This window comes from Callithrix jacchus, chromosome 7 (genome assembly GCF_049354715.1).
Source record: "Callithrix jacchus isolate 240 chromosome 7, calJac240_pri, whole genome shotgun sequence".
Classification (NCBI taxonomy): Eukaryota; Metazoa; Chordata; class Mammalia; order Primates; family Cebidae; genus Callithrix; species Callithrix jacchus.
The window spans coordinates 1,896,953-1,905,334 of NC_133508.1; the positions used below are offsets into that span (position 1 = coordinate 1,896,953).

Below are 8,382 nucleotides of genomic sequence, written 5' to 3' on the forward strand. Positions count from 1 at the left end.
GAGACCCCTGCACCTGTGTGCTCACCCCATTCTCCTACCTCGCATCCTTAGGGTGCACCCAGGCTCCTCAGAGAACTTCAGGTGAGTAGAGAGGCTGGGCCCGAGGATTTCTCAGTCAAGCAAAGCAGATGAGTACATGAATCATTGTAATTTTGTATTGAAAATCTGTAATAGGTACACACAGTGTGTCCATGAAGTGCCAGAGACGAAAACACAAACCCTGCCTGGAGAAGTGGGAGATGCTGAGCAGAGAGTTGACATTTAAATAAGTTTTGATGAATGCTCAGGGTAGAAAAGAAAACAAGAATTCTAGAGTAAAGAAATCACATTAAACACACAAGGACACATGGGAGAACACGATTTTTGAGAAATCTGAGTGGGTGGGTATGACTAAAAGCTAAAGGGTCCTGAATGTACATTAGGAGGAAACAGAAGATGAAGAGGGAAAATTAATTCTGATGGCAAATGTCTCTGTAGGAAAGTCTATGGGGTTAGGTCTTCTCTTGCATACAATGTGGAGACTTTGGACATTTTTCATAATCAGAGCTGTTTTGGGAAGACCTTTTTTAGAATACTCTGACAAGCATTGTCTATATCAAGGCCTTCTGTGCACATGTATTTCTTCCTAATTTGTAAACTCTTTCAAGTCAAGGCTACACCTGTCTTAGTTTTCCTTTCCTGTAACATTTCAATTCACTTTTTATAGTTACATTAGGTTGGACTGAATTGAAACCACAAAATACTATAAAATGATAAAACATACTAGGTATATTTATATTAAAGATATATTTAAGACAAATAAAATATTACTTTACATATTCTATTATGGAAATTAAACAAGGATGTATTCATTCTAATACCTCATAGGTACATGCTTTTTAGAACTTCATACGTAGGCATTCAAAAACAACCTGAATTTGAAAATGTGTTTTTATGTGATAATTTTATGTGTCAGCTTCACTGGGCCATCAGAGGCTCATGTGGCTGTTCAACCATAATTTCTGGGTGTGTCTACAGGATGTTTCTGGAGGAGATGAGGGTTTGAATCAGTGGACTGAGTGAAGATCATGGGCTGGCCTCGTCCAATGTTCTGCAGGCCAGAAGAGAGCAAAAGGTGGAGGAAGATTGAATTCCCTTTCTGGCCAAAAATGGGGCTGGAACACCAGTTTTCTCTTGCCCTTGACTTTCTGGCTCTCATGCCTTTGAACGAAGCCATGGGCTTTCCTGGATCTTCACCTTGCAGATGCCAGGCTGTGGAACTTTACAGTTTTCACAGTTACTTGAACCAGTACCTCACAGTAAATCTCACTGGAGATCTTTCCAGTCTTCAGACAGAAGGCTCTCTGTTAGGCACAAGAGCAAGCTGTCTGAGCCTTGCTGTTTGAGCTGAAAAGGGCCTTATGAGAGACAGTCTATGTTACAGAGTTCACATTCCATGTTCAAGAACAGGCCATGTGTCTTCTTCCCTGTTACCCTAACTCTCAATTTCAGGAATCTGTACATTACTCTCAGGGCTTCATGGTGTTTTAGGGGACTGCAAAGCTGTAAAATAAGCACAGAATTACTTTAGTATATTATAGAAAAAATACAGAGGAAGATGCTTTATAAGAGCAGAGTATAAAACTCATACAGTTTGGGGATTTTCATAGAAACCTGCACAATTAAACTTGTAGTGTAATCCTCCACAAGGGGCTCTGCAAAACCTTGGAAACATAAATGAAGTGGAATTGCACATGTGACATTTTTAGTAAATTTAAAGAAAAAAGGAAGAAAAAAGGAAGAAAGGTCCATTAAATAAAATACCTTAAAAAGCCAAGAAACTAACTGCAAGTCCCACAAAGACATTGGGCAATGATTCTGTATGATATCAGGAATGCTGATAAATAATGTCTTAAGGTAGTGAAATATAATAAGAAGTACATGTAATCTCTTACCTTTAGTGTTTACTATGCTACACATTCCAGGAGGACAGTAGCAACTAATAGAGGTCTAGAAAGAAAACCAAGAAATGTTACAGTAACCAGTACAATGGCGGTCTCACAGCTAGTAAAATGGTCAAGATATGACTAGGGATTTTTTCCTTAAGGCATTCACAGAGTCATCCTGTAATGTAACAAAAATTCCTATCATTGTGGATGAAAACTTGGACTTTTTCTTCCCGTGACTGACAAGTAATTATATAAAAATTAAATTACTTCTTTCATAAAGAAAAACAAAATTAACACTAGTGTACTTTCTTCGGTCACTAAAATTCTGTAGAAACCCAGATATAATAAGAAACTCAATTATCTGAACAGGTGCGGTGGTTCACACCTATAATCCCAGCACTTTGGGAGGCCAAGGTGGGTGGGTCACATGAGGTCAGGAGTTTGAGACCAGCCTGACCAACTTGATGAAACCCGGTCTCTACTAAAAATATATAAATTAGCTGGATGTGGTGGTGCATGCCTGTGATTTCAGCTACTTGGGAGGTGAGGCAGGAGAATCACTTGAACCTGAAAAACCAAGGTTGCAGTGAGCTGAGATTGCACCACTACACTTCAGACTGGGAAATAGAGCAAAACTTCATCTCTCTCTTTTTCTCTTTCTCTCTCTCTCTCTCTCTCTCTCTCTCTCTCCATATATATATATATATATATACACACACACACACACACACACACACACACATCTCTCTCACCTCTTGTCCTATGATCAAAGTTTCTTCTAAACTCAATTGAAGGCACTATATATCACAAGCCAGATGGCAAGAAATTAAATAAATTTCAGTCTTTTTATGCTATTCCAATTACATCTTGCTCAGGTTACACACATGTTTCAGCAAATGTTGGAGGAGTTTTTCTCCCTCTTTAGGAGTCCTCTCTCACTTTGTGCTGCCTAACAAAAGACCTCACACATTAAGAAAGAAGATGGAGATAGGCCAGGTTCAGGACATGCTGCACAAGTAGAACCAACTGTCCAAAAACAAGAGGGTCCTACACCACTCTGAGAATTTCACAATTGACCAGCTACACACAAATGCCTGAAGAATGGAAGTCCATCTAGAAAATGAACAATTAGTGATATCAAAACTTCTGACTCAAAGGGCCTGCAGGTGGTGTGACCATTCATCAAAAAATCTGACTTTAAATGGAGACACATTGGACTTTAACATGTAATAAAAGAACTGAAGCAGCAAAGTGCCTTGATTTGGGTTTTCTTTTTATATTACTCAGCTCCAGCCAGTGAAGAAGTGAGCATGCCTGTGGTGCTCCTGACATATTTTCGGTAGTTCCCATTCACAGTGGTCAACCTTTGGGATTTTCCCACACATTTTAGGGTCATGATTCATCTATGCTAACCTATAATGTGCAAATAAAAGCTCCTGTTTAGAGACTGGTGAGAAAATTGTCAAATCTGAAAGCCCAAGAACTGTCTCAGCCAGGGGGGGACACATGTAGAAAAGACTACAGAATCTGATGTCAGAAGCCTAATTTCAGGTAGACCTCTACAGCTTTACAATTGTGAGTAATTAACTTACTTTCTCTAGGCTTTGTTATTCTCATATAAATCATGAGAAAGGTAGACCAAATAGTCTCCCAGATCAATTCCAATCTTAACATCCTCTGGCTTTATGATTAAAGAATGATACTAATATGACTGAAATTGTGGCTTAGCCCCAATAGGAGCCTGCTGGGATCATGCTAAGCAAAACTAGTTCACACAGACAGAGCCATTCTGACCACACCCCTTTCTACGCCAGCTATCACACAGATATGCACCACTGGTAGGAGAAGTTCCTTCTACAGAAGACATTGACTGACTCAATAATAGGCTGATTTATTCATTCAACCAACAAGTATTCACTGAGCACCTTCTAGGTATTTAGGGTTACAACAAAACAAAACAGACAAAATGCCTTCCCTTATGGAGTTTACATTTTAGTGAAGGACAGAGGGGAGTCAGACATCAAATAGAAAATATAAATTAAGGATATATTTTATGCAGAGCAGTGTTGGGATTCACTCAGGGTGGCTGTCAAACTATTAAGGGAAATATTAGGGAAGTTATAGATTACAGTATCAAATCTTTTTGGAAAGCCAAAATGTTTTCATGAGCCAGGTTGAAGACAGCCAGTTCTTATCTTAGAGCTTTAAGTCACAAGGTGAAAATTAAGATAATAAAAGCTTCCCCAGTTAAATCTGTTTACCCCACATTCCTTTGTCTCTACTCTGTTTACTCATTTAAACTTTGTGCTAGATGGCCCTCCCGGAGGAGGTTGAAAAAGAATTACTAGTTAATGGTGTTGATTCTGGGCCTCAGAACCAAAGGTTTATATGATTAGTAAATCCACTCTATTATCCATGTTAATTATTCACAACCATGTTGACTTAAAACCTGTTATTAAATCTATACTGAATAAATGCAAGAAGAAACAAGGAGTTGTAGTCAATTAGCTGCAATCACCCTCCAAAAGCAGCTTAGGACCCCTTAGCCCAACTCTTGCACTGTATTCTGTAAGTAAAAGAGTATTTCATTCATCCATTGCTCAGACAAGGTCTACAGGACAGAGCTCCACAGGTAGTGAGCCAAGTCTCAGTGCAGCCTGGAAGCCCTTGATAAAGTGACTTTTGAACCACAATCCAAAGCAGTGAGAGAGTGAGCCATGCAGAGAGTAGGGGAAGAATGTTCCAGGCAGAGGAAACAGCAAGGCCCAGAGACAGGACAGGATCAAGCCTGTCTAGCATGCTAAAGGAAACATGAGCTCAGTGTTTATAAAGAGGAGAAAGAGCAGGAGAGTAGAAGAAAGAACAGTGAGACAGGTAGCAGGGGCCAGGTTATGTACAAAACAAAGCCACTGGAGAGTCTGAGAAAAGATGTAATTATAATCTTGATTCCACTGTGAAAGGATTGTACTAGCTGTTGTATTGAGGGTAGAGTGGCCAGGCACGGTGGCTCGCTCCTGTAATTCCAACACTTTGGGTGGCCAAGGCAGGTGGATCACTTGAGAACAAGAGTTCAAGACCAGCCTGGCCAACATGATGAAACCCTGTCTCTACTAAAAATACAAAAAATTAGCCGGGCATGGTGGCTCATGCCTGTAATTCCAGCTACTAGGAAGGCTCAGGCAGGAGAGTTGCTGGAACTAAGGAGGCAGAAGTTATAGTGAGCCTGGATCATAGCATTGCACTCCAGACTTTGTGACAAAGCAAGACTTTATCTGAAAAAAAGGAAAGAGAAAGAGAGTAGACTGAAGAAGGCAAACATGGAAACAAAAAAGCCAGTTAGAAGACTACTGAGATAATCAAGGTAAGAGATAATGGAGGAGTGGCAGCAGTAAGGTGTGAAGAGAGACCGCTTCTGAAGTTGAATCAACAGGACATTTGAAGACAGGATCATCTTGGAAAATCTTGGAACTACTGCAGAATCAAATGAAGCTGAATGGCACTAAATTCTAACATCTACTGTGAAATCCCGGGAAGAGGGCTTGTTCCTCTCTTACCTAGTGTCCCACCCAGTGCTTGGCACATAATGGGGATATAAAAAGTCTTCAATTATTAAATGAATAAATGTGGAACTGAATATATGACAAAGCCAAAAGACCTGCAGTTTGATAGGTCATTAGGAGATCAAAAAGCATCTGGTACTAGACATATTTTACTAACAGTGGGTTCACCTTCTCTGAGTGAATCACCTTCTAAGCAGTAAGCTGAGATCATGCTAGTGCATGGGCAACAAGAGAGAAATTCCAGTTCAAAAGGGAGAAAGAAAGAAAAGGAAGAAAGAAATAGAAGGAAAGAACAAAAGAAAGAAAGAAAGAAGGAAGGAAGGAAGGAAGGAAGGAAGAAGGGAAGAAAGGAAGAAAGGAAAGAAGGAAAGGAAGGAAGGAAGGAAGGAAGGAAGGAAGGAAGGAAGGAAGGAAGGAAGGAAGGGAGGAAGGGAGGGAGGGAGGGAGGGAGGAAGGAAAGAAGGAAGGAAGGAAGGAAGGAAGGAATAGGAAAAAAGGAGGGAAGGAAGAAAAAGAAAAATAGAAATGTTTCATGACTTTAAGGCAATATAGAAACAGCTAAACTTTTTATCGAAATCTGAACCACATTATAAAGCCAAAAACACATACTAGCTAATATTATTTAATACATGCAGTACTAAATAGAAGAGGTAATAATTTTAAAACAAACATCCGTGTAACATTATTGGACTTAAAAAAACATATATTTTTTAAATAAGAGAAGCAGAAGAGTTTTCTGAACTATACATTTCAGATTGCATTTGTTTACTAAAGATTAAAATAATACAACAGCTACCGAAAGTCAAGAGCTAGACAGACACGGTGGCTCACACCTGTAACCTCAGAACTTTGGGAGGCCGAGGCAGGTGGATCCCTTTAGGTCTGAAGCTGGAGACCTCATCTCTACTCAAAATACAAAAATTAGCCAGGTGTGGTGACACTCACCTCCAGTCCCTAGGGAGGATGGCCTGAATCTGAGAGGTAGAGGTTGCAGTGAGCTAAGATTGTGCCACTGCACTCCAGCCTAGGTAACAAAGAAAAATAAAAAGTCAAGAGCATGGGGAGTATTAAACTCAAGCATAATCAATGATCTCCCATCAGAACAGCTCCATTTTTTGGCAATCATTATATGGTAAAGTCTATTTGCTACACATTGGTATTTGTACTGAAGTTTCAAGTGCACATTAGCGCTGACTTAGGTTTAGTGTCCTCTGCTGTACACTAAACTTGAATATCACACTTACATATCAAAACAAAAGTATCTTTCCTTAAGGCAGTCACCTTTAAGACTCCTTTAGAATTACAAAATGTGAATATTGTTTTTATAGTTTCACAGACATTATTGTCTATAAACAAAATAATCTAATAAATCACCATCAAAACAAAAGCCCCACAACATAATCTGTTTCACCTTATAAAATCACTGACATTTATAAGACTATCTTAGCCAATTTGTTAAACAGTAATAGCTAGTTATTTTTACTCACAATAGTACTAATTTAATAACATAATACAAACATATGCCGACTGTGGTGGCTCATACCTGTAATCCCAGCACTTTGGCAGACCGAGGCAAATAAATCTTTTGAGGTCAAGAGTTCAAGACCAGCCTGGCCAACATAGTGAAACCCTGTCTCTACTAAAAACACAAAAATTAGCTGGGTGTGGTAGTGCATGGCTATAATCCCAGCTTCTTGAGAGGCTGAGGTGGCAGAACTGTTCGAACCTAGAAGACAGAAGTTGCAGTGAGCCAATTTTATTCCCCTGCACTCCAGCTTGGGTGACAGAGCAAAATTCTGCCTGAAAAAACAAACAAATAAATAAAGACAAGAGGAGGAAGCATTTATTATGTATTTATATGCCAGGCATTATGTGAAGCACTTTACTATCTTATCAGATCTTTAAGGTAGGTCTTTAGTTCTCATGACCACAGAAGAGGATGATATTAAGGCTCAGATAGGATAAGAGATGTGGCCCCGCTGTGTCCCCAATGCCTATGCTTTCAGATAAGATTAAGAAAATAATTTGTTTAAAAAAGCATTCAATTGAATTCCTAAGATTCAGGCCTTCGCAATAAATATGTAAAGAAATTCTCACTGTCCATGCTTTCTGGTAGCACATGTTACGAGGGTTTTTTTTTTTTTCTCTAAAATGAACCAACAAAGGCCAGGTTCATGCCTGTAATCCCAGCATTTTTGGGGCCAAGGCAAGAAATCAAGGTCAAGAAATCAAGACCATCTTGGCTAACATGGTGAAACCCTGTCTCTGCTAAAATTCCAAAAATTACCCGAATGTGGTGGCACACACCTGTGGTCCCAGCTACTCAGGAAGCTGAGGCAGGAGTGTCACTTGATCCTGGGAGGTGGAGTTTGCAGTGAGCCGACACTGAGCCACTGCACTGCAGCCTGGTGACAGAGCTGAACTCTGTCTCAAAACAAACAAACAAACAAGAACCTACAAAAACCAGGAAAAAAGGCTTAAACAATTATAAAGTGCAAGAAACACTGAGAGAACCTTAAGCACATAACTAAAAATATTGTGGAAAAGTTATTGAATTCATTAGCAAATTTACTCTAATTCTAGGTTTTCATTTTCATCGAGAGGTATATTATATTATTCATATAGAAGACAAAATGTTCAATTATATTAACATAAATAACTTCAATATGGTTTATCATGTTTAAATGTTCACTTAAAACAATTTAAAGTTCCGCATACTATACAATTTTATAGCTTGCTAGTAACGTTGCAAAGTAAAGAGTCATCCAAATAGAAACAGCAAAATCATAATGTTTTTACTGGTTGTTGCTATTTTTAGATAAACATTTGATATATGCCAACAGATAGATGACAATAACAAATTGCTAACTTCTTTCATTATGACATAGAGGTAG

The 8,382-nt window shown here is 39.0% G+C and overlaps 1 long non-coding RNA gene across 1 annotated transcript; it reads right to left on the minus strand.

Moving 5' to 3' along the window:
* Window positions 1-826: 826 nt before the first annotated feature.
* LOC118143190 (uncharacterized) lies at window positions 827-8,072 on the minus strand. Its single transcript, XR_004727423.3, has 5 exons — window positions 7,796-8,072; window positions 7,032-7,214; window positions 6,434-6,512; window positions 1,935-1,989; window positions 827-1,542 (listed from the first exon to the last, which is right to left on the minus strand). It is a non-coding gene; the product is annotated as an uncharacterized LOC118143190 (long non-coding RNA).
* Between the last annotated feature and the right edge of the window lie 310 nt (window positions 8,073-8,382).